Raw genomic sequence first — 26,898 nt, 5'->3', positions numbered from 1 at the left:
GATTCTATTTTTTCATTTGCTTGTTTTAATTAAGTACTTTTTCTTCTACTAATAGTATCCTATGATTTTGTATTAGGTCTTTGATTTGTTATGATATTAATATATTTCCTTATTTAAATATTCCCTAAATTATTGGCATAACACTATTTTTCTGTACAAATTAGTGCTGATATTTATTTAGGTATTTTTGCATACATATCCAGAAGTGAGTATGTATTTTTTGTTATGGGGCCCTCTATTTTTTTTTTTAACATCTTTATTGGAGTATAATTGCTTTACAAAGGTGTGTTAGTTTCTGCTTTATAACAAAGTGAATCAGTTATACATATACATATGTTCCCATATCTCTTCCCTCTTGCATCTCCCTCCCTCCCACCCTCCCTATCCCACCCCTCTAGGTGGTCACAAAGCACTGAGCTGATCTCCCTGTGCTATGCGGCTGCTTCCCACTAGCTATCTATTTTATGTTTGATAGTGCACGACCCAGCAATCCCACTACTGGGCGTATAGCCTGAGAAAACCATAATTCAAAAAGAGTCATGTACCACAATGTTCATTGCAGCTCTATTTACAATAGCCAGGACATGGACGCAACCTAAGTGTCCATCAACAGATGAATGGATAAAGAAGATGTGGCACATATATACAATGGAATATTACTCAGCCATAAAAGGAAATGAAATTGAGTTATTTGTAGTGAGGTGGATGGACCTGGAGTCTGTTATACAGAGAGAAGTATGTCAGAAAGAGAAAAACAAATACCGTATTCTAACACATATATATGGAATCTAAGAAAAAAAAAAAAGGTCATGAAGAACCTAGGGGTAAGACAGGAATAAAGACACAGACCTACTAGAGAATGGACTTGAGGATATGGGGAGGGGGAAGGGTAAGATGTGACAAAGTGAGAGAGTGGCATGGACATATATACACTACCAAACATAAAATAGATAGCTATGGGGCCCTCTTAATTAAGTTTTGATATTAAGACTAGACTATCTATATAGAGGATTAGATGAGATTGCACTGTTCCTAACATATTCTAAGTACAAAATAAATGCCAACTGTTGTTATTAATATTTATTTTGGGCATTAGGTAGTATTACCGAGAAGCTTTTGTAGCATGAGGATTATTTTTACTTGAGAATTTGAAACCAATTGGTCCTGATCCCTCTCTTTTTTAGTTATCTGATAACATTTCCAATTTCTTTTATTTATATATTTAATTTTTTTCTATTACTTGAGTTAATTTTGATCATTTGCATTATCCCAGAATTGTCCATGGCAACAAGATTTATAAATATATTAACATCTCACTGCATGCAGTACTTTCTAAAAATAGCAACAGCAGAGCAACAACAACAATGACCCCCTCTGATTTTGTTCTTATGTCATTTCCCTTGTGTCTAATTCTGTTTATTTATCCTTAAAGAAATCAGAGGCAGCATTACTTTCTGTTATGGACTGAATGTTTATGTCCTCCCAAAATTGATATGTTTAAGCCTTAATTCCCAATGTGGCTGTATTTGGAGATGGGTCCTTTAAGGAAGAAATTACAATTAAATGAGGTTGCAAGGGTGGGACCCTGGAACAAAAGGATTAGTGTTATAAGAAGAGACACCAGAGAGCTTTTGCTTTTCTCCCTGCTCTTGCAAACTCACCAACAGGAGGTCATGTGAGCACATAGCTAGAAGGTGGCCATCTGCAGACCAAGGGGAGAGCTCTCACCAGGCACCTTAATCTTGAACTGCTAGCCTCCAGAATTGTGAGAAAATAAATATCTGTTACTTAAGCCTCCCAGTCTGTGGTATTTTGTTATGGCAGCTCTAGCAAACTAATGCACCTCCTCATCTAAGTCTTTTATATTTTGACACTCCTTTTATCATGAATGTGTGTCACAGCACTTTATTGTATTGCTCAATCAATATTTCTTACATGGATGAAATCAACAAAAAGTTATATCCCTCCTTTTGAATGAACAAACTCACCATTCAGTTACCTGTGTGTATATGTTAGGTTGATGTGACCGATTATCTCTAGGTACACTGACAATATCTTTTTTTCTGAGCCGGAAAGGACAGAAACAAATCCTGAATGTTTTCCCTTTGGTGCTTGAGGGCCAGTAGGTACCAATGTTATCTATTTGTCTCTCTCTAACGTTAAAAGTAATAGTCCAAATGTAGTAGATACAAAGGTAACAAATGATCCACTCACTTTATGTTCATCCATGACTCAAACTTGTTTCTTACTTTTATGCTATGTGAAATAAGTGCTAGATTATATCTTTAAACAAAAGTGGAAAGGAAGACCATCCACTGGCTGTGGACTATGTGGGGCATATGGCATGTTGTTTTGTGACTGAGAACACCTGCTCTGCACACAGTGTGCCGGTTTCCAATCCTGAATCTACCTCTGGCTCTCTGTGAAGCTTTCCAGCAATATCCTCAACCTTTCCATGTGTCAGTTATTCATCTACAAAATAAGAAGAATACCTACTTGCCAGATTTGTGCATGTTAAATGAATTGATACATGTAAATTACCTGGATCCGCCCCTGGTGCTTAGCAAGCATTCAGTAATTATGAACTGTAATATTTGCCGCATATACACGTGTAGGGCTTAAGATGTATGCTTTTTCATTTCTGAATATGAAACTGCCACATATAGCAGTAGCAATAAGACACTTTGCACTTCTCTGAAAGACAGGGTTGCAGATTTTTCACGGGATAACCTAGTCACTTAACCACTAAGCAATCGATCACCTCTCACAAAAAAGAAAGTGGTATTTTGCAGCATGAATGTGTCACTGGCCACAATGCAAAAGGCAATTTGCTCCATTTTAATTTGATTTTGTTCCATCTTTTAGAGTAATTACTGGACAATTATTCTGACATAAGCTGAACGCTCAATAGGCAGATCTGGCTCCATGTGATTAAGAAACTCATTTTCTCTGATGTGCTTTGCCCCTCTTTGACCTTCAATTTCTAAAAACATATTTTTCAGGTGTTCTCTTTAGAAGTGATTTTTCACCCTTTTTCATTTTCTTACTTATTGTTTTTCTGTACTGAAATTCCATTTTTTTCTTACAGCCAGCAAACTAACTGACCCCAAGCTTTGCATATAGCAAATGCTCATTTAAGTGACACAGTGTCATAAATGGGTGGTACAATGAATATAAGTAAACTGCCTTAAAGAACTCATAAGCCAAAAAAAAAGAAGTGGTAAACTAAGATACAAATCCTGTTGAATAATATATACTTTAAAAGATTTTATCTTAATGAGACTTTCCTCCTCTGAGCCTTCATAGTCACTCTGCGTCTCTCCAACGTGGCACCACCTACCTAAAAGGGTGGTTATGAAGAAATAGAAGGTAACATAAAACAGAGTAATAGTTTGAAAGCTATGTACGCATTTTTCGTTTTGAACTTTCTCAGTGCATGACCTTAATACTAGCTGACCTGTCTATCTAACCTATCTTGGGGCTGAAGTGGGGTAGGTAAGTTAGGATTTATTTGAGAAGAAATAAAAAGAGAAAGGAGAATGTACTTTTCAGCTTCTGACATGTAGTACCAGATGCAAGCTCAGTTACTATTTTGAGAGGAGATTTTTCAAATGCATTTATTCTCTTTTTAACATATCAAGGTCTAAGATTGAAGGAAGCTCTCTGGGCTTTGGCCTAAGTCGGGGATGTCAGATCATTAAGGTTGATATTAAAAAGAGAGGAGTGGGGAGGCCTCTTGAAAACCACAGGAAGTGTCAAAGTCAACTTGGCCAGTGTGGTCAGACACCTGAGATCTTGAGGGACAGCTTTCGCAAGCATCCCTTGGTATGGGTGGATGAGATATGGCTGGGAAGCTTGTGTGGGGGGGGTGCCATGATGTGGTGAGGTGGCCCTGCAGGACTGCAGGGCTGACTGCCTGGCCTGAGACTGGGTGGCAGCCACAGCCAGATCCCGGAAAGGTCTTAGCACTCAAGAAGCTGAAGGGAACCCATGGCAACCAGGCTGCTCCACTGTGTGTCATTACGGGTGATGAGACAAAAATTCCTATTTTAAGACAAGAAAAATGTAAACATTTTTCTCTGCCTGTTTGGGCATCCTCCCTCCCCTCCAGTGTGCTATGTGCATCTGCACTATGCATTAACCAGACCAGCCCAACGGCAGAAATACCTGCTCAACCATAAAGATCAATTTTTCTTTTTCTGGTGCCAGACATGTAACTCCTTAGCAGACAACTTTGGTGAACTTTACGTAAAATGACCCTGTAAGGGGTCATAATGACCACCTTACGTGCAGACATCTTTGGTGAACTTTCTGTACAATGCCAATATATCATTCCCCTTAAAGACAGCAATTGGTGCAGAATAGACTGGTCAGACGATCTGGGGAGATACTGGGATGCACCTAATGGAAGTTCTTAGCTTAAATACTAATTTATGACCTTATTAATGTTACTAGCTATATTGTAGTATATCTATTTTACAACATTATTGTTTCTTGCGTTACCAGATGTGTGACTGATCCTCTGATAAAATTAATGATGGTTAGGCTACTTGATATGATTGACCAAATATATAATCCTATAATATTAATGATTGAAACACTGTAACTCTAGGTACTGGAAGAAGCAACAAGAGGGAACCATTTCTAGGACCATAACAGGCTAGTAAGACAGGTGGACCAGAGACTTTCTGGCTGCTGTTAACAGGGCCTAGTCCAGTAACAGCACATTGAGTGGCCTAACAACAGAATTCTCGCCTGACCTGGGAGTGAGCATTCCTAGGACTGTCGGACAAATTTGTCACAAAACACCTCCCAAACCTTCATTGAAATCAACACCGAAAAGGAGAAGAATTATAAAGTAAAGAATGTTGCTCACAATCCAATTCTATAAGAATCAAGTCATTAGCCACTGCAGTCACTGACTACAGTATACGCTGAAAGGAATTCAAGGCAAAGATCAGGAGGGGGCAATGCTCTAGGAAAACTGGCAGAACTGGCCCTCAGATAGTTAGATGTTTTCAGGAGAAAATTTTAAGAACCCAGCTTCTTATGTCTTCCCATGCTTAGAAAAGCACTAAAATCATTAACTAAGATATTTGTTCCTCAAGAATAGCAGCGATCTTCTACCAGGATGTGTGCTTGATGGCACGTATCCCTTTGTCAAAATCACATATACACTGCCCTCCCCCGCCCTTACCTCTGCAGAACAGTTCTCAGAGCTTTCTGAAAGACTGCCTCCCAGCTTATAATCTTCAGGTTGGCCCAAATAAAATTTTCCATTTCTTTCTTAGATGATTATTGATTAACTTTTTGGTCAACACTGGAAAGTCTCAGGTCACAATTATCCCAGCCTGAAACTTAAACCATCAGGGCAAGCCAGAAACAGGTAGACAAGAAGCGTGGTCCTGAGGTTGGAAGGTGTCAGACAGAAAGATGCTTCCCCATTTTCTCTTGCAAGGAGGTTTTATCTGAGGTTTTGAGAAAAGCAGAGGAAAGGAGAGAATATCTGAGAGAAAAAAAATTTTTTAATGATCAAAATGAACTGTTTCAATTAAGGGGCAGCCAACTACACGCCTGGTGGCCAAACCTAGCCATTGCCTGCTTCGTAAATAAAGTTTTGCTGAAAGCGACCACACCCATCCATTTATGTACTGTCTATGGCCACTTCTGTGCTATAATGACAGAGCTGAATAGCTGCAGCAGGGATCCTATGGCTCACAAAGCCTGAAATATTTAATATCTACTATCAGATAGAACTTACTTTAAAATGTAATGTGAGTTATTTATCTTGATATTAGATGGCTCAAGTGGAATGCTAGAGTTCAGCAGTGAACTCTGTATTTTCCCTTTACTGCTAGTAAAATTATACATTAAATGAAGTGCCCATGACATCTGTATATAAGTAATTATCACTGCTAGCCACAGAGTAGGTACAATATTTGATGACTGAATTTATATTAATTTTTCTCTCCTTTTTCAAAGTAAATACATTTCTTACATATTTCTTAGCAGATACTGTAGTGTTGGAGATGTACTTAGTTGAGACAGAAGTTGAGAGTGGGGCAGGCAGAAAATGAAAATAGAGTTCCTTGTCTTTACTCAGTGAAGGCAGAGCTGAGTGTGCTGGCTGGGAAGGAGATGGGGCCATGGCCTCCTAGAGGCACTGTAGTTTTTCTCTTTGATGAGCTCTAAGATTTATCTCTGAAACCATAGCCTCAGGGAAGTGGGAGCCAAAAGGGCATTCCTTTAGCTTTAAATAGTCCCTGTGAGAGTCCTGATACCTTGTTGATACATTTTCTCAGTCCCGCTTCAAGGAAGAAGTCCTGAAACCTAGCTAACTCCTAACTCTTAAGGCAAAAGTTATGACTGTCATAAAACATAATTAGTCCACGGCAAAGTTTTGTGTAAGATCCTGAAACATTTCGGAATCAAAAACTCCTCTGGATAAATGAAAACTTTAGACGTTTATCATTAAAAAAAGGAAGGAAAAAACTATGTGTATGAAATGCTTTCCATTTCAAGAGATTTTTTTGTGGGATGATTTTATTGTGGGTTAATTTGTTCAGACCTGGGCACGTATAGAAGTAGTCTTTGGTTTCCATTACTCATAGATCACTTTCTGTGAGTTCTACTTATCTTCCCCATTTATTTTCATCTTCTTCAACCTGTCTAACCTACTCATAATTCCTGTGTTCACTTTACCATTTTTTTTCCTGGTTCCACATAAAAGTACAATGATAAAAGGAGAAAAATAAGATTATAATGTGTATATCTTGGTATTGCGGCATTGATCAGCTTTTAAAAATTTGGGGACCCTTGTGTCTATTTCTAGCCGGGAGAAAAACCCTGGCAGGTGCTGTTTAACCCCTGGCTCTAAGTAATTCTATACTTAACTGGTGAAAGATAACTGTTCTATTTCAAGGGACTTCTGCAGTGGAGAAGGTTTTTTAAGGTATAATTTACATCTTTCTTATTGTCATTTGAAACCACTTAATTTGATTATTTCTCTATGTAGATGGAAAACATTTCAGCAATCTTTTTACAGAATTTCTTATATTCTTGAAGATATTGGGTTGGCCAAAAAGTTCGTTCAGTTTTTTCTGTAAGATGTTACGGAAAAACCCGAATGAACTTTTTGGCCAACCCAATAGTTATTAACAACCCTCAGCTATCCTTTCTTCAATAGTAATCTAAGTTTCTTTAACATCTCTTCGTAATGATGGGCTGCTCCTTAAGTACAAGGCTGTGATTTTTAGGACATGAATTTCAGTTTTTTACCAACTAAAGAGTATCACTTGCCATCTGGTTCTACAAGAATGAAATCATTAGCCACTGCAGTCTGCTGACCTTTAACACACCCTGAAAGGAGTTCAGGGTGGAGCTCAGGAATGAAGCACTCTGTGCTCTGGGAAAAACGGGCAGAACAAGCCTTCAGATAGTTAGATACTTTCTGGAGAAAATTTTATGAACCCAATTTCTTGCATCTTCTCATACCTAGAAAAGCACTAAAGACATCTGTTCCTTGTGACTTAATAGCAAGCTTCTTGTGCCTGGTAGCAACCCTCTACCAAGATGTGTGCCTTGGAGGAAGGCATACCCCCTTTGCCAAAGCCATATATATACTGATCTCCCATGCCACCTCTTCAAAGCAGTTCCTCAGAGCTATCTGAGAGGCTGTCCCCCAGGCTATAGTCCTCAGTAAACCCCAAATAAAACTGAACTCACAGCTCTCACGTTGTACGTTTTTTTTCCAGTCAACAGTTTTGGCAACCACAAAGCGAAACAGAGCAGACGTCCCTCCTTTGCCTGAACTCTGTGAGGATCTGAGCCTTGGTATCAGCAGAGGCCTCTTGTGCCCATTCACCTCCTCGGAGAGTCCAAAAGAATTTGGGTGAGTCTTTCCTGGTTCTCCGATCTTCCGATTATCGGTTGATGAACCTGAGTTTTATTTGGCCATGTATAACAGTATCTGGCCCCCCAGTTGAAAGATACTACAGAGTGCCCCTCCAGTTGAAAGATACCGGGGGAGTCCAGCTGAAAGACGCTGGGAAAAAGTGCACCTTTGCTCAGTTGAGAGACGCTGAACAGTCTAGACTGGGTGATAGGTGAGAGGCTGGCCTAACATCTTTCCTAAATGAGGGGGTATCAGAAAGCCAGCCTCCACCTAACAGCCCAGTCAGCTTTATGTATTTGCAAAATTTATACTTACAAATACTTACTTAATTGAGAATTAAAAGAAAATCTTACACTGAAAATGGCCAATATGGGGCTCTTTTATTGCATATGCAGTTAAGTTAGAGAAAGCTGGCATTATAAAACATCTTTTTGGAATTCTGGAACAAATTCTTCTAGAGGAAACTTGCATTTCTTTCCCTGTGCCTTGAGATGTAAATGTTCTAACAGAGGACTCAGGAACACTTATCTAGACCATTTCTAATTCCTGAGATTGAGGGGAAAAAAAAGAGAGAAAAGAGGTCTTTTTAAACTTGGCTTATTCCAACTGTTACTATAAACTAGTGAGTTTTATATTATAATACCTGATTCATGACTAAGTTTAAAAAAATGAAGCTATGAGATTTCTGATTGTGTCTGTCTGTATGTCTATGTGTGCACTGTAAATATATGTCTTTACCTCCAGCAGGTATTACCAAAACTAATTTGTAAATGAGCACTATTTAATTGGCTTAAAGAAAATTAAGCAATTATATAAACTCTCAGAAATATAAAAGAAACTAACCCAAATGAATTTCAGTTTCAAGTGAACTGAGAAATATTTAGTATTAAATTAATATTTGTCATTGAAGTCAGTTTAAGTTTGTTGGTTTAAATAACACAGCTATGCCTTTAGAGTCATCAGTAGTAAATATAATAATTTTATTGTATCTAGGTTTACTAGAAGTCAAATAAAATCTTATTATATCTGTTGCAAATATAAAATAAACTGGTATGATGAAAATTTTTATAAGTATTTAAGTGTAAATGAGAAAAAAGTTTTTAGGTAAGGTCCTTAGGAATAATTATGTTTTAGGAATGTCTACTTAAAATTATTCTCTAGATATCTGGCGACTTGAAACTTTAGAGTTTTGCTAAATTAAGTTAAATGATTGAAGTTTATCAAATATCTAGGTCATTCCCAAATAAGATACTGAAATATTAATCACTGAACACTAGCTTTCTTTTACAGAGAGACTAAAGATATTTAGGACTATTAATAAATATGTTTGGTGCCACACAGAAATTTTCTGTAAGAAAACACATATTTTTAGAAATTATTGATATTTATGTTTGCTAATATACAGAATGCTAATGTAAAATTACTTCTTAGTTTTCACTAGAAATTAAGGTTTTTAAGAGTTGAAGATTCTAATTTAAATACGTAATTAAAGCTACTAGAAACAATAAGGGAGACATTTCAGTATACAAGGAGTGTAGGATGTGTGTTTTCAGTAAAAGAAAGTATGAGAAATGAAAAAGCATTTTGTTAAGGGAAAAGAAAGTAATTTGTCTTAAAGCCTGTTATTTCTAAATAGGAAAGAACATAAGGGACAAATTAATATGCATATAGAAAGTTGTAGAAGGTTTGTGAGAGGAAAAAAGGTCTTTAGAATGGTATTCTATGTGTGGTCAGAACAGACTAAGATTAGAATAAATTTAATTGAGTTTTAATGTTAAAGGTAAAGTGGTACAAACCTGAATTTGGTTTCTCTCTCTATTAAGAGGACAAAGTTTTCTTAAAATATTGATCTGCTTTTTTTTTTTTTTTCTTTTTTTTGCTGTACACGGGCCTCTCACTGTTGTGGCCTCTCCCGCTGTGGAGCACAGGCTCCAGACACACAGGCTCAGCGGCTATGGCTCACGGGCCCAGCCGCTCCGCGGCATGTGGGATCCTCCCGGACTGAGTCACGAACCCGTGTCCCCTGCATCGGCAGGAGGACTCTCAGCCACTGCGCCACCAGGGAAGCCCTGAAATCTTTTATTGTCACTCTGGTTAAGTGAATAAGCATTGTTTCACAGTAACCTATGATACTATTTGACTAGTGTTTCAAACCATTTTGATGTTTTTTGATGAATTTCCCCAAATCAAATTCTAAAGAATTTCCTTTGACCTCTAGCTAACTTCGGGATGCTTCAAAGGGCCCCTAAGGCATTCCAAAGAGAGATGTTAAACTAATTAGTTAATTTGGCATGTTAAGTTACATGGGAAGAATTGTCAAGTGAGTAATAAATCTTCTTAGTAAATAAACATTATTTATCTAGATATTCTAGAAACTATATGGCTTTCCTAAAAATCTGCTTTGTCCTAGAAAAATGTTTTGAGTCATAATTCTAGTTATTATCTTAAAATGTTGTAGGTAACAGCAGTAACCAAGTTTCTTTCCCAATTGCATTGTAATCAGCTCTTTAACTGTGCCTTCTTAAATCTTTTGTCATTCATAGACAGTTATTGTTTTACTCTGATACCTTTGCAAAAATCCTTCCTCTTCAAGAAGATTCATAGCAAGGACTATTTTTTTTAAGTCCACGTTTCTGATACCATTCAAATCATACCACTGAACTGGGTGAGAAATTAAAGAATTCCAGTGGGAAACTTGAAATCTTCATTAAACTGTTAACTAAAAAGGATTAGTTATATAGGACTGACTGAACTGATAAATATGGTTATCATTTTTATGGTTTCTGTCTGAAATATTACTGGCTTTTAATCTATATTTTCCAGATATGAGGAAATACTCCCCCTCAAGCTAATAATGACTTAAACAGCAATTTGGTAAATTCTACCTTTGTAAGCAGAATTGAAATATATATCTTTTCTCTCTACCCAATCCCTCCAGAGATTGGAAACTCTTAGGTTTCCAACAGCCTTATCAAGTGAATAAAGAAGGCCACCTCCTGACAGGTGCAGGAATCTCAAGAGACTTGGAGAATCTGGAGAAGAGAGGAATTCATCCAAATCTATAGCTATCACAGGTGGAATCTGATGACAAGCCCTTGGCCTGGCTTTCCTGGGCTAGAGAGGCCTTTTAAAAATTCAATCTGAGATTCTTTATTAAAAGTTTCAGCAAAGCCAATTTTAAAAGAGCCTATGTGATTAATTACACTTATGTAAATAATCAGGCCAAGTTTATTGAAACTAGGCTTATTTTGCAAACAAATTAGTCTTTCTCTAATTTAATTTTATTTACTTTTTTATAAAACAGGTTCTTAATATTTATCTATTTCATACATATTGGTGTATATATGTCAATCCCAATCTCCCAATTCATCCCACCACCACCATCCCTCCCCCCCCCACTTTCCCCCCTTGGTGTCCATACATTTGTTCTCTACATCTGTGACTCTATTTCTGCCCTGCAAACAGGTTCATCTGTACCATTTTTCTAGGTTCCACATACATGTGTTAATATACGATATTTGTTTTTCTCCTTCTGACTTACTTCACTCTGTATGACAACCTCTAGATCCATCCACATCTCTACAAATGACCCAGTTCCATTCCTTTTCATGGCTGAGTAATATTCCATTGTATATATGTACCACATCTTCATCTTCTTTATCCATTCGTCTGTTGATGGGAATTTAGGTTGCTTCCATGACTAGGCTATTGTAAATAGTGTTGCAATGAACATTGGGGTGCATATGTCTTTTTGAATTATGGTTTTCTCTGGGTATATGCCCAGTAGTGGGATTGCTGGGTCATATGGTAGTTCTATTTTCAGTTTTTTAAGGAACCTCCATACTTTTCTCCATAGTGGCTGTTATCAATTTACATTCCCACCATCAGTGCAAGAGGGTTGCCTTTTCTCCACACCCTCTCCAGCATTTGTTGTTTGTAGATTTTCTGATGATGCCCATTCTAACTGGTGTGAGGTGATACATCATGGTAGTTTTGATTTGCATTTCTCTAATAATTAGTGATGTTGAGCAACTTTTCATGTGTTTCTTGGTCACCTGCTGTCTTCTTTGGAGAAATGTCTATTTAGGTCTTCTGCCCATTTTTTTGATTGGGTTGTTTGCTTTTTTAATACTGAGTTGCATGAGCTGTTTATATATTTTGGAGATTAAGCCTTTGTCCATTGATTCGTTTGCAAATATTTTCTCCCATTCTGAGGGTTGCCCGCCTACCACCAAGAAAGAGGTAAGGTCATGCGGTTATACGTGGTAGATTCATCAGATAATTCAATTCATATGATTTGTTACCAAGTTCATATTGAGCACTATTCAAGTTGCTGTTGATACAGCAGGTAAAGAAGACAAACAAGTTCTCTTCTCTCATTCTGCTAACACTTTAGTGGGGGAATGGCAGACAACACAATAAAGACAAGTAAACAGGACAATATCAGTTAAGGCAAGTTATTTGGAGAAAATAAAATATACCACTAGAGAGTGACTGATGCCTACATAAATAAGATGACATAGGAATATTTAAGGGGAGACTTATATGACAAGTGGGAGCCAGCCCTTCAATGAGCTGAAGAAAAAGCAGCAGAGACGAACTAAAGGAAATAGAAAAATGCCATTGCAACTGGACAGAATGCTGTGTACCTTGTGGAACTGTATTATTCTTCACAAGGAATACATTTCCGGCTCCTCTCCACCAGAGCAAATTCAAACCTCCCATTTTCTACAAATCCTTTCCCAAATTCATAAAACCATCTAAATATTTTGCCTGTAGCCCTTTAAAATGTTTTCCCTTAAATTTATTGAATATATTTCAACGGTACTGGGAAACTTCATACCTAATTATATATTATGTAAACGTTTCTGCACAGCTCTCTTATGTCCTCAGAGTATATAATTATCTCTTCAAGAATGAGAATCATGTCTCTTTACATATTTTGTCCTCCATAGTGATAATCCTTATGGACATATGATATAAACAAAATAAGAATCTTGAGGCTTGTTTAAGATCTACCAGGGCTTGCCATTTAACCCTGGAATTCTGACTACTCATTAGATTTTCTATCGCTAAAATAGTTTTTAAAAAAAGAAAAGAGGAAAGCCTCTGGCAGGTAATAATCATAGTACCTCGCACAATAGTGACACAAGTAAGTTAAATAAGAGTAAAGGAGTTGAAGCTACTCAGATTGGTCATATTTACCAGTGTATCCTAGAGACTTAATCCTTGGTTTAAGGACTTAAACTTGCCTCTTAACTGCTAGTTGTCAGTTCTCAGCCTTAAACTTTCAATGATTTTCCAGTGTTTTTCAATAACAATTTCCTTTCTTTATTGTCTTGCTTTTTGGCAGCAATCTCTAAACACTGGTAGTATTATACAGAAACTTACATTGTAGAGAATCTAATCTTTAAAAAAGGGGACAAAAGATTACAGGGGTTTCGTAGTTAATAAACTGAACATGTCTCAGTGATGTAATGTTGTTTTCCAAGTACAGAGACAAAACAATTATTTGAAATTGTATTCAGATCCATACACAATCATGAACAAGCATAATTCGCAGGAACAAAATGCATATAAAATGCATATAGTGGCAAATGGCAGTGTCTCTAAGAAAAACATTAAAGGAAAACTTTCATTCCAGTTAGTTCCCAGTGATGATTTGAGGAGACATTTTTTACCTTTAGAATCATCAAATGATAGTCAACCAAAAATGGTCTTAAGTATTAAAAAAATATTTATTCTGCTAGGTGTTTCAGGAGAGGATCTCAGATGGTGTTTCAGGTCACTTGCCTAATTTATGGGTTGGGATGAATAGGGGAAAACCAAGAATGGGCATTCATTGAGTTGATGGGAGCCCTTGAATAAGGCAGAGAGATTCAAAATTTTGCTGCATGGACCCTCTTTAAAGATTCTATTTAGGTTTTTAAAGTCTTTAATGTTAAAGATATCTCTATTTTGTTTTTATCTGATTCCAGAAAAATAAGGGTCATGCATCTGAGATAAAATCACAGTGAGATACAAAGAATGACAAGAATGAAGTGTTTGGGAGCCCTTGATGTGGAGCTTAAAAGAGTCTAGATTGCATGGGGAAGAAGATGTGTGTTGCAGACAACTCTTGTGCCCCACTTCACTGTGCTTGGAGCTTGACCTGGAACTCCAACCTCTGCTACAGTGAGGTGACCGTCTCCACACAGCCCTCCATCGGCTGTGGCAGATGCAACCCAACAGTGCCTTTCCTTGGGTCACGTAACTACCAATTACTGCCCAGAGACTTCTCTGACACATTGAGTGTGGGACATTCTTAGGATCCTGCAAAGCATTCGGAAGTGCTGGGCACTTAATATCTGAGGAGTCAGCCTGTCCATACAGGGGTGGGAACTGACAGATAAATGCTTTTGTCTTTCATCCCCTAAGCAAACAGCTCTGACTCATTTCATAAGGCTTCTCAGAATGTGTCATAGGCTTGAGTAACAGTCACCTGTTTGTTGGCCAAGTTGATATACACCCTGGAATCAGCTTTTGCATCTTTCCTGTTTTACCTGTCCTGTTCTGTGCTCCTATTCCTTAGGCTCAAATGCTCCTTACAATTATTGGCAATTAAGTCTTTGTGTCAGGCTCTTTCAGAAGGACTGAAACTAAAACAGTAGGGATATAGGGGAAGAAAGAAGGGAAAGAAGCAGGAGGAGTAAACCATGTATTGTCTCCAAAGAGTAGACAACTGATTATGTCCCAATTAAGGCTATGAGTAACTTAGAGAAAGTGAGAGGGCTTTATAGGTAACTGGGATTTTCTTTGAGTTTCTAACTGACTCAGAGCACAAGCCCCAAATGCCCCATTCTACAGGGTTTCAAATGTGTTGCTTGAATGGAGAGCTAGAAAAATACATTTCCTTCTAATCCTAAGACTCTTTGCCATTATTACACACTTTATGAATTTTATTAATTTACTTTATTTATTAATTTACTTAATTTATTAATTTACTTATTTATTAATTAATAGAAACCATAGGGAAACCATTATCTTCAACCTATAAGGCAATGATTCTAAGTGACAGTAATATTATTTTCTTATTTTATTCCTATTCAACAGTACATATGTGTGTGTGTGTGTGTGTGATTGTGTGTGTGTGTGTGTGTGTGAGAGAGAGAGAAAGAAAGATTTTGTTCTAGTTTAACTGTTTTTAACTAGTTCTTTGGCTATTTTTCTTTTTAAGAAAAAAAAGAGACAGTTTGATTTTGATATAATGTAGTTCATGACCCTAACATAATAATGTGGTTTGTTTTCAGTTTATGGTTGGTATAAACCCCTGCTATTAACATGAAATCTTATTTATAACCTATTTTAAACTTCTGCAAGAAGCAATCTTAGATTTCTGCATTTATCAAATAAAGCATTTAACTCTCATAGATTACAACATTAGTTCGACCTACTGTGCACATTGCCAACTACTTATACTTGATTCCCTGGAAATTTAGCATCTCCATGAGATTTGGGTATAAACTCAATTTTCCTGCATTATTCCATGTCATTGACTTATAAATAAGATAAATCTTAAAATGGCAAGGTGAATTTGAGCTTTTTAGGATACTATCTGTGCACATATGTTCTTTGAAATATTTTATTTGTTATTTCATTAGACATTTCAAAATACATCAAAATGAAAACATTTTTCAGTATCTAATTTAGTTGGAACTGAAAATGAGTCCTATTTGTTTTCAGCGATGGCTTTATTTCATTAAGTCAGAATTACTTGTTTTATAATTACATGTAGAAATAAATAGCGTTTTCACAGGCTAATGAAAAAAATACTCACTGAACTTTATTCCGAATTTATTTGGCTGGCAGAAAGAAGTAATCTTTCACTTACCTTTACCATAAGAAATTAATTTCTCTTTCTCAACACAATGAAAAGCTTTAATATGAATTTCCTCAAATGAGACAAAATCATAAACAATTTTGAAGAGCAAAAGAGAAAAATGTGGTAAATATACAGCATTAAGAAATTTGAACATGAAAAAAAGTTTTACTTATAATGCCTACTCATTTTGGAATAGTTCTTCATTAAAAAATCTAAAGAGAGAAATAAAATGTCTAAATTTAAAAGATTGTGTACTTCATCAATAGTTTCTTCCTGAGAAATAGAAGTCTAATTCTAGTCCTGAATAGAAAAAAACAAACCAAAGCAAAATAAACCAAAGCAAAACAAAACCATAAGCAACAAGAAAACTAAATCTCTCTCTCTTACACACACACATGTGTGCACTCTTAGCAATAATAGAAAAAAGAAACTATGACTTCCTAAGAGCTATAATTTTGTTCCATTTATTTAACTTAACTTGCATTTATCAAGTACTTACTATGTGGCTATACTATGCTGAGTATTTTATTTAAACAGTTTCATTGAATCCTCAGAGGGCTCTGTCCTCCATGATAATGGCATATTTTACTATCTTTAATTGGGGGTGAATTTAAAATGCAACTGAAACCATCAGCACAGCTTAATTTGAAATTAGAATTGACATGATTATACTTGCTACGCGTTCATCAGAATTTCCATGGGCAATAATACTAAATTGCCCCTCAGCAGATCAGTTATTCACTAGCATAATACAGCAGTTTAAAATATCTTTATTCACTACTTGGTGGGTCACTGTAGTGAACACTGTGGGGCACCACTCAGCTCCCTCCTCCAGTGACCTTGGCATTCACTCATTTCCCCACTTGCTGGGCCTGTTGGCTACTGGCAGCTCACTGCTGAGTCCCTCCATTGCTGAGTGCTTCTTCCAAACTTGCTCCTGTATCTACTGTCTTATCAAGGCAAAAGTATGACGGCCTGGCCCCCTTGCAAGTGCAGGCCCTCTTTGAAGGGCCATCCCATTCCTAGAGCTACAGCTTACCACCATGCCAACAGGACTACAGTATAAAATCAGTGGATTGCTGCTGAAAGAGCTGCAGGATGCAGGATCCATGTAGTAAGAGTTCTAAGTGAACGTTAAGAGAAAACGTTCAAGAGAAAACGGAGCACAAAGACAACAGTGGAGGCAAAACAAGGACATTGCAGAATGTAAAGTCTCTGGAAACTACAGCTATAGCAATCATTAAACAGTCCAACTCCAAGCCAGATTAACATGAAACTTCAGACTACAGGCCTATTCACCTCAGTTCCTATTCACTGATGCACCGTGTCTAGTATTCAACAAAAACTATAAAGTATGTTAAAAGGCAACAAAAACACATTCTGAAGAGGAAAAACAAGCAACAAAACCAGATTCAAATATAGTTCAGATTTTGGAATTATCAGACAGGGAATTTAAAATGACAATGATTAATATGTTAAGGGCTCTATGGAAAAAATAGATAACCTGAAAACACAGATGGTTAATTTCAGCAGAAAAACAAAAGCTCTAAGGAGGATCAAAAGGATCCAAAACCACTAAACATAAATGAAATATGCCTTTGCTGGGCTCATCAGTAGACTAAACATAGCCAAAGGAAGAATCAGTGAGTTTGAAGATTTGTCAATAGAAACTTCTCAAACTGAAATACAAAGAGAAAAAATAATGAAAAAAAAAGGACAGAACATCCAAGTACTACAGGACAAGACAATCTCAAAAGGAGTGAAACACACATAATTAGAATGTCAGATGAAGAACTAAGAAAAAACAGAGCTGCATAATTAACTGAAATATTAATGGTCAAGAATTTTACAAAATTAATGACAGAAACCAAAACACAGATCATGGAAGTTTGGAGAACACTAAGTAGGATAAATAACAAAAATTTTACACCTGGCATATCATTTTCAAACTGCAGAAAACCAAAGACAGAGATAAAAACCTTGAGAAAAGCCAGAGGGGGTAAAAAAATATTTTACCTATAAAGAAACAGAGATAATAATTATAGTGGACTTTTTACCAAAAACCATATAAGCATGAAGAGAGTGAAGTGAAATATTTACTATTGAAAAAAAACCCCACCGTTCTAGAATTCTAAATCCTGAGAAATTATTTTTTAAAGTGATGGAGAAATAAAGACTTTCTCAGACAAACTAAAACTAAGGGAATTCTTTGCCAGCAGAACTGCCCGTCAAGATATGTGAACAGAGTGCTTTCAAGGTTATGAAAAATGACTATGTTAGAAACTCATATCTACATAAGGAAAGGAAGAGTGTCAAAGAAGGAATAAATGAAGGTAAAATACAATCTTTTATTTTTATTACTCTTAAGCTAAAAGATAACTGTTTAAAGTAATAATAGTCTCTTGCTACTCAAAAAGTGGTCTTGGGACCAGCAGCATTGCTCTGCTTTGGGGCTTGTTAGATATCCAAAATCTCCAGACCTACTGAATCAGAATTTTCATCTTTTGCAAAACACCCAGGTGATTTGTATGCAGGTTAAAGTTTTAGAAGCACTGATTATGAGAAAACTGAAACATTCTCCAGGATTAGATGAGGACATCTATTACTATGTATCATTCTGATGATTATCGCTATCTATTGGTAAATATCATTGGATCATATTTAGAGATAAGAAATAGTGACAACATGGCAGTATTGGCATCTTCTGGAAGTTTGAAGCAATACATCTTTATTTCTACGGGCAATCATCTTTGCAAGCTTCTAAAAATACTTTCTACCCAAAACTGCCTATAGCTGTGCCTATAGTAGATTATGCACAAACATTATATACATTCTTCCTGCTCAAATCATATTTTATATGTGGTAATACTTCAGATATATGGAGTGCATCTTCTGAATAATCACACATATGCAGAGTGGCATCAGAGTCAGAGGGAGAGTCACGTGGGTGGGGGAGTGATAAAAAACATTATAAATCACGAAATGTAGAAGAGTAGATGACCTACATAATACTCACAATATGATATCAGTGAACAACTTCCCAAATAAAAAGAAAAGGGATATTTTTAGTGAGTGGTTGTGACCAAAACGTCAAGCCACTCAGTGAACTAAGAGAGAATGGAGTCATAAGATAATAAGGAACAGGGAAAAATAAAGAAATTGCGGCATTTGGCCCTCACTAATAGGTACAAATACAAGAAAGAACTGGCAGCACACACTCTGAAGAGCTGGGAGGAGGCATGAGAAAAGTTGAAAACTTATGCAGTAGAGCAAACTGCCCTGAAAACCCCAGCATCGTCAGGGGAATTGCAGAATCTTAGACTCAAAGTTCTGTAGTACCTAAGTGATCCTGAAAATGTTTGGTGAAGTAAGCAAACTACGTCCTAACACTTGACTTGCCTCAGAGAACATCGCTGCCTTTGGAAGGGCATGCTGAAGGTGGCTCTGGTGACTGATTCTCAGGCTAAGTGAACCAGAGAAACTGCCATTTATCAGGCACCCAGCCTGTTCCCCTGACACCCGGGAGCCTACACTGGCAGCAAAGCCCAGCCAATCCTCCAGAGATGCTACAGGTCTACAGCCTTTCTTTCCCGCTGAGCAGATCAAAAGGTACCCTCATTTTTGTACACTGTCACAATTTTTGCCCAAGATTTTAATAACCAAGTAACTCTGAGCCTATTCTGCTGGGTCTTAATGGCTTTTGTATTTTACATCGAGACCTCCTTTAGATGGTTGGGTGTACTTGCAAAGAAACCATCAGCAAATCACGATACTACAGAATGATATTAGGGCTTCTTAGATAGAATTCATTTCTAAATAGTGTCCCTGAAGAGTAGTATAATGCCAGATAATCCAGTCTGGAAAAAAAAAAATCTTTAAACATTCTACCCAGCAAAGATTTGCAAATCAGTTGTTGTAAGTTTAAGCAGAAGGATTTGGTTGATTTCTTGAACATGCTAATATTTTTATATGCCTTCAAAAAATCCATTTATTGATTGAAAATATTTCTTCATCCTGGATTTTTGGCATATTTTACTGGAGGTGTAGTGGATACAAGCAAATGCTTTGAAAGATAAAGACACTGTTTTCTAATTGGTATGGCCGGTTATTTGTATTCCAAATAAAAGATTCTGTCAGTAGAATGCTCTTACTATTTCAATCTGGCAAGTCCACTCTTTTGCTGCATCAACTGGTGAGCTTGCTCAGAGGAAACAGTGCTAGTACTTTGTGATATTTCCCTGTCTTGCTGTATGACCTCATTGTTCAGCCTGTAGATCTGGATGTTACTGAGAATATACAATTTTATTACAAAAGAGACTCAATGAGAAATGTAACACATTATGCCGACAACATATAAAAAAATAGAACATTAAAGTGACAATCTTCAAATGTTGCTTGTACCTGGGATTCTGTTTAAATTCAAGTGTTAAGAAAAGCTTAGCGAATCTCGTTGTCTTCTTGGGTGTCAAAAGGATGGTCATTTTTATGGTTAAAAGTCGACAGACTGGATTAAAAGATGCAGAATTTCAACAATTGGAAGAAAACTAAATGAACATTCTAAAACTGAATACACACTGTCTGAAATTAAAAACTCATTTGATATGTTAAAGAGTACACTGTATTTGGAGAAAAGAACTAAAAAAAAACCTGCTAGCACAAATTCTTGGAATGGTGAACACCTCTCCTTCATTTCCCATGATAAAAGGCATAGAGGACTAGAGGCACTTTCTTAGAGATACCTGGCATTCACTGTAATACAGAAGTTAGAGGTACTGCTCTTGCTTTTTTTTTTGTCTTCACAATGTGGTTTTTATTTAACAGAAAATGTGAATTCATTGTATAGCTAAGTATGTGAAGTTGTCTCTAGATCCTACAAATACTTGTATGGTCCACAGTATTCACGTCCACATTCACGTAGTCACCTCCAGTACTGAAACTATTTACTACTCTTTCTGAATAAGTTAAATCTAATCTGTCCATGTGTGTATCTATATCTTCTATATCTGTACCTATATCTGTATATTCATATCCATAGCTATCTATATCTATATAGCTATAGCTATAAAACCTCTTCCTTGAGCTTGATCTTTCTTGTGCCAATTGTGGTTTCTATTCTGGTGTCACAAAATTAAACTGATCCAGATTTTCCTTTACTGAAGGAATATATCCATCTTAATTTACTCTGTAGAAGTAGATGGAAGTTATCCAGTGATTACAATTTCTACAAACCTAATTTGGAAACATTAATATTCAGTTTTTCTTTACTTCCTTTTCTTTCTTTCTTTTCCTTGCTTCCTCCCTTCCCTTTCCTTCCCTTTCTTTCTTCCCTTCCTCCCTTCCTTCCTTCCTTCCTTCCTTCCCTCTCTTTCTGTCCCTCTCTCACACACATACACACGCACACGATCATCATCACCTTATTATTATTATTTCTATCACATTAAGTAAATAATAAGCAATACTAGAGAAAAATCCAAATGTAGTAATTTTTGCCATGGAAAAGGATGATATTTGTAATACAAATGTATTTATATATAGATCTGCATTTTCATTTTCCCATGCTACCACCAAAGCCCATTTCCATAAATAATTAAGAGCTAACTATCTATGATGATAAAATTATTAAAAATCATCAACATACATTATTAGGTTGTCTTTCCCACATTTTTGACTGATTTGGGACAATTCAGTGAATCATCAAGTTAGACAAATTTTTACCATTACATATGAGTGATCTAATAAATAATGCCTTAAAAGTTTATAGCATTTTATACATTTTGAAAGCTTTCATATACATTATTCCAACTACAGTGACCAATTATTTCACTGGGTTGATCCAGTGACTATTACCCGAATCAGTGAACAACGCTTTTGTTATTCAACTAGAAACAGTCAGTGATAGAAATTAAAGCTGTTTATTCTGCAAACCCAGATAGCATAACTGTATATCTTTCATTAGACAAATAATTACCTGCTGCAAGGATTGCACAATCCATAATCTTATTCAAAGTTCCTTCCCCACTCCCAACACTTCATAGAGACACAATCTCATCATTGACACAAATTTCAGAATTTCCAATTTTAATCCAATGTGCCAAAAACTAAATTAATGCTACCTGCATCATTTTAAGCTTGAACCATCTTTTAAGTTGGAAACACAGTATGCCATTATTTTTAAAAGATAAGTCAGAAAGCCTGTATGGATAAAAAACTAAACAGATCTTTTATCTCTAGGTAACTAAGAGTATCCCTATGATTCTTCTACCCTTCTCTAATGTTATATAATTTTTGCCTAATTCAATTTTGTCTTTTTAAAAATCATATAAATTTAAACCAGTGAAAATATATATCCAAGGAATAATCAGTAATACAGAGTAGAACTGTAAAATGTAGGGAAGGCAGTAACAAAAAGTATACATTTAACTTTATCATCAAGAAAGCATGAGTTAGTGATGCAATTCACCAAGACTATCCATTACTTCTAAAGCCAATAATAGATGTGTTTGGAATCCTGTTGATGCAAGACTCATTTATGAAACTGTAATGCTTGATTCATCCAGTCATTCATTCAACAGATAGTGGCCTCCTATTAAGCCCTAAATTAAAGTACTATGCTTGGGGATTGAGATGACAGAAAGATGACTGGAACTTGAATTCTGGTTCTGGTAGAAGACAGTTTAAAGCACAGAGTAATTTGAAATGTCACGGGAAGATCTTATATGAGTGAAAAAGAACAAGTCCAAAAGATTTAGTCAGTGTATTTAGCCTGGTTATGAAAGCCAATTTGGGGAGACATTTCTACAAATTATATATGTTTAAAACATCTTACAGACAAATAGTTCTACCAATGTATTAGGTCTGATAGAACCCATCTTAATAACTTATACTCTAATTGCTCATGTCCTATTCCATTCTATGATTTTTGGAAGGGGATTCTAGAGAAAAGTTGCTTTTATTTTTTTTTTCCTTTTGGCTCAACTTAATGGTTAGTACATCATCACTCAGAGTGCAAAGCCAAGGATGCAGCAGATATTCTATGAACAAGTGCTTAAAAATAAATTTAACAAAAAAGTACAAAGTACAAAGGATTCAAGCCTATGTAGGAAAAAGGAGTGAGAACCTGAAGTTTAGTTGTTAGTGGTAGAATACAGTCAGGGACACTTAGGGTGATGAGCCAGCAAATATTGTTGTGGAAACACCAGACCTGGTTAGAGATACTTTAAATCTCCCCAGAATATTTGATAATCAAAGAACAGAGCAAATTCCTCATCTTAGGGCCAGTTAATGAATGTCTGTTCCTTAGAGTCACAGAAGGAGTCATTAAGGAATTTGAGAGCAATCTCTTTTGCCTTGTTGCAAATGGTTTCCATCTGAGAGATGTTGATAACTCTCATCAGGTCATAAATTGATACTTAAAGACTGGAAAATATAATTTATATAAATGAAGTTTCAGATTCAGAGAGAAAAATAAATATCTGTGGAAATCATATTTGCTATAAATACAATCCCTTTATCTGCATCATACCATTATGGAAAAATCTCTATATTTCTTTAATGAGCTTGTCTCTTAAGAGAACACAGTAGTAAATTTGAAGACAAGCAATCTTTGGATCATCAAAAGAGAAAAAATGCAAGGCAAGGTTGCTCTATATTAATATGGTATTGATTCAAGTTATAATTACAGGACTGAGTAGTTCTCACTAACAAGTGGATTCATTTCCTGTTTTGGAAAATATGTATATAAAAATAGTTTATGTAATATTTTGAAATCATTAGTTGAATTGGCTCTACAGTCATCATTGGCATTTATGAAGTCTAAATGTTTAAATCCTTCTACATCATTTTTGTTTCATTTAAAGAGTTATTAAAATCGTGAATGATTTTTAAATGTCATCATTTATCTAGAACAAATTCTAAACTAGAATTTTTAAAAAACAACTAACATATACCCACCCAAATCTAATATTGTTTTGTCTGATTCAGGGCACAGTCCCCAAGTAGTTATTAAGCTATCCCTTCCAAGAAAAAAACACAAAAAGAAATTCATCAGAATAATAGAAAAATTATAAAAAGAACCAAACATCTTTTCATTTTACCTTATTTAACATCTATGTAACAAATTTTGAGGAGCTTAAAGCCCTCCTCTGAGATATTTTCAGTGATTTTGGTAACAGACTACTGAGTTACTATAGGCAGAAGAACTGTCACACACATTTCACAATTCCATAAGGAAATTAAGGTGAAGGTAATTGGTAATATTATATAGAATCAGAGAATGAATAGAAATAACCAGATTTTGCTTAGCCTTCATAGCTAGTCATGTTTTCTCTAGGGCTAGGTATAGTTACATCAGTTCCTTTGGGGACAAGGTTCTAGGCGGAAGCTTTGCCTTTAATTTTTCTCTCTCTTTTCTTTAACAAAAAGCCAACCCAACTTAATGGAAACTGAAGGAAAAAAGAACATTTCAAACTAGCATTTCCTGCCCATAATTTTAAGGAAACATATTATGCTTCAGTTCTTTAGATATAGTCAGTCCAATTTAAGATCCAAATCGCAGTGCACTGTAAAAAGGAAATATTTCATTTCTATTGTATAAGAACCGAGCTTATGGTGAGATAAAATGAAAAGATATAGTACTTAAAAACACACACACACACAAAAAATGTTCCCAAGGTTCCATGGAGAAAAGGTGAGCTAATAACAACAAAATTAGAAAGAAATCATAGTGATAGGTATGCTAACTCATAGATGTGATTCTCAAAGTATTTGCAGCTTGGAAGGAAAATTACCAGTCCTGGACCAAGGCAAAAACTTAAAAACTTTCTGGCAACATTATATACTCCATTGGTGAAGAGAAATACATCCACCTCCCCAAGGATGAGAAGTATCTCTTGAACAGCAGCAAAGTAATTACTTCCTTCTGTGAAATTAGCTCCCCTGACTGCAATCACAAAACACTAAATTAAAAGGAGGGAAGAGACAGCTTGGTTTTAGAGTCTCCAGCTATATAAAAAAGGATAGCCAGCTTCAGGAGAAAGTCCTAGACCAGAAATAGTTAGACTGAACCTAACAGAGGCATATCAAGCAACAAAACTGGAAATAAATTGCTTTAACAATCAGATACAGAAAGCAAACAACCTTCCTATATTACTTTGCTAGAGTTGCCACAACAAAATGCCATAGATTTGGTGGCTTAAACAACAGAGATTAATTTTCTCACAATTCTAGAGACTGGAAGTCCAAGAATAAGTGCCAGGAGGGTTGTGTTCTTCTGCGTCCCCTCTCCTTAGCTTGCAGACATCCACCCTCTGCTGCCTCTTCACATGGTTGTTCCTTTGTGTGTGCCCCTGATGTCTCTTCCTATAAGGTCACTAATCATATTGGATTAGAGCCCCACCCTAATGACCTCACTTTAACTTAATACCTCTTTAAAGACTTTAATTCCAAATAAGGTTCTATGTGAGGTACTGGGGGTTGGGACTTCAACATATGAATTTGGGGCGGACACAATACAGCCAGTAACACCTTCTTCCCCAGAAGAAAGAAAAACCTTTTACAGTAAATCATGTGATCCTGTCTTTTTCTCCTTCCTAACTTCTAATTAGTAACTTTCTAGATTTCTTTGAAATCTAGAAATAAGGTTTTAAAATCTTTTTAAGCTTGCTAAGAACATTCAAAAAAAGGCAGGTGCTATAGGAAAGTGAACCTCAACTGCTATAGAATTGAGAGATCCTTTGCTCTGCTGATTGTGGGCAATTTTTCTATACAATAGAGAGGACACTTTCACGATTAAAAAAGAGCCTATAGGCATGTTAAACAAGTGTGGGTAAGTACTGAGACTGTCATGGACTCCTCATTGCATTGCAGGCAAGCATTTTGGAGGACTGACCCTACTCCATGGGACAATTTCCATGAAGTCTAAACTAATGCCAACTCCTATTTTCCAATCTGTGTACACATAACTAGTTCAGTTACAGTGATTGATTCAGAAATGGACATATGAACTAATCTGGTCCAAGCAGGATGAAGCCCAGCATTTTTGGCTACTGGGAAAAGAAACATTCTCTTTCTTTCTGAACAATATGGTGGGCGGAAGTAATGTTTGCAACTGCAGTATTCATTTTGCTACCATGAGAAAAGTTAGTCTAAAAATGAAGCTTATGGTAGAAGAAAAAAGAGCTGATAGAATTGTAAAAAAAAAAACAACTGAATTAGACTTAATCAGATTTTACCCAAAGCCCCCCACCTCTTGATTCTTAAATTATGTAAACTAATACTTTTACTTTTTAAGAGAGCTTAAGCTGCGCATTCTGTGATTTGCAACCCAAACCGTCTTTACTAATATACCTTATAATTTCCAACTAACAACCTAAGTGTTGTTTGTTTTCTTTTTTATCCATGTTGAAATCCAAGAAAAATTATAATTTTAAAAATAAAACGTGGCTAGATAATTGTAGCTATATACACCAGTAAGAGAACCAGAACTAAAAATTCAGGATTAACAGTGGGTCATTATTTGGGAAAATGATTTCACTACCCTGTGCCCTTGTACTTCTTTTATTTTTGCCAATATCCAACTCCAAGACGGATGAGTTGTAAAGAACTTTAAGCTATTTATAATTATGACTTACAGAGTAATATAAAGTACCCCTTAGTATATGGAAGTAAACATTGTGTCAAACAAGATTAACCATTGGATTGAAAGCCTTTGTTCCCCTTTCTCCCACTATTCTCATTGACAACAAGTCCTGAAATAAGGTTAATGAGGTAGAAATACAGAGTTTGATAATCAAAGGCAGAAATGAAAGACAAATGTAGGAACTTCCCCTCCAGGAAAATTAAGAATTCAATCATTCCCTTTCCAGATTGAGCTTGGCTCCTGGTCATTACTAGCAAAAGAAAGTTTTCTAAAACGGGGAGGAAATAAATTCTATGGCACATAGACATAAAGACATTATACAAAATTTTAAAATGACAGCAGTAATTCTAGCATTCATAATTGAAAACTATAAAGAAACTGGAAAAATGAAATTCATGACATGGCAATAAGTGAGAGACCTTAGGAGGTAGGCAGCATTTCCCATACTCTCATTTACAAGTTACTATTTTTGTCTTGTCTGAGTGAAGACCTTTGTAGAGACCTGTA

At 36.0% G+C, this 26,898-nt stretch overlaps 1 protein-coding gene across 2 annotated transcripts in view; it reads right to left on the bottom strand.

Moving 5' to 3' along the window:
- Nucleotides 1–26,898, bottom strand: part of FUT9 (fucosyltransferase 9) — a 75,560-nt gene that overhangs the window by 11,507 nt on the left and 37,155 nt on the right. Inside the window, exon 1 of one of the 2 annotated variants that reach the window (XM_029224263.1) lies at nucleotides 24,973–25,047. The exons of the other annotated variant lie outside the window; for it this stretch is intronic. The gene's annotated coding sequence lies outside the window, so the exon portion shown is untranslated. Of the gene's footprint in view, nucleotides 1–24,972; nucleotides 25,048–26,898 lie in introns of those variants that run through there. 2 annotated transcript variants of the gene reach the window in all.

The sequence above is a fragment of the Monodon monoceros genome, unplaced genomic scaffold (assembly GCF_005190385.1).
Source record: "Monodon monoceros isolate NGI ecotype Baffin Bay Population unplaced genomic scaffold, NGI_Narwhal_1 Super_Scaffold_15, whole genome shotgun sequence".
Taxonomy (NCBI): Eukaryota; Metazoa; Chordata; class Mammalia; order Artiodactyla; family Monodontidae; genus Monodon; species Monodon monoceros.
The sequence above is the reverse complement of the archived record's forward strand: the minus strand, read 5'-3'. Positions and strand labels throughout refer to the sequence as shown.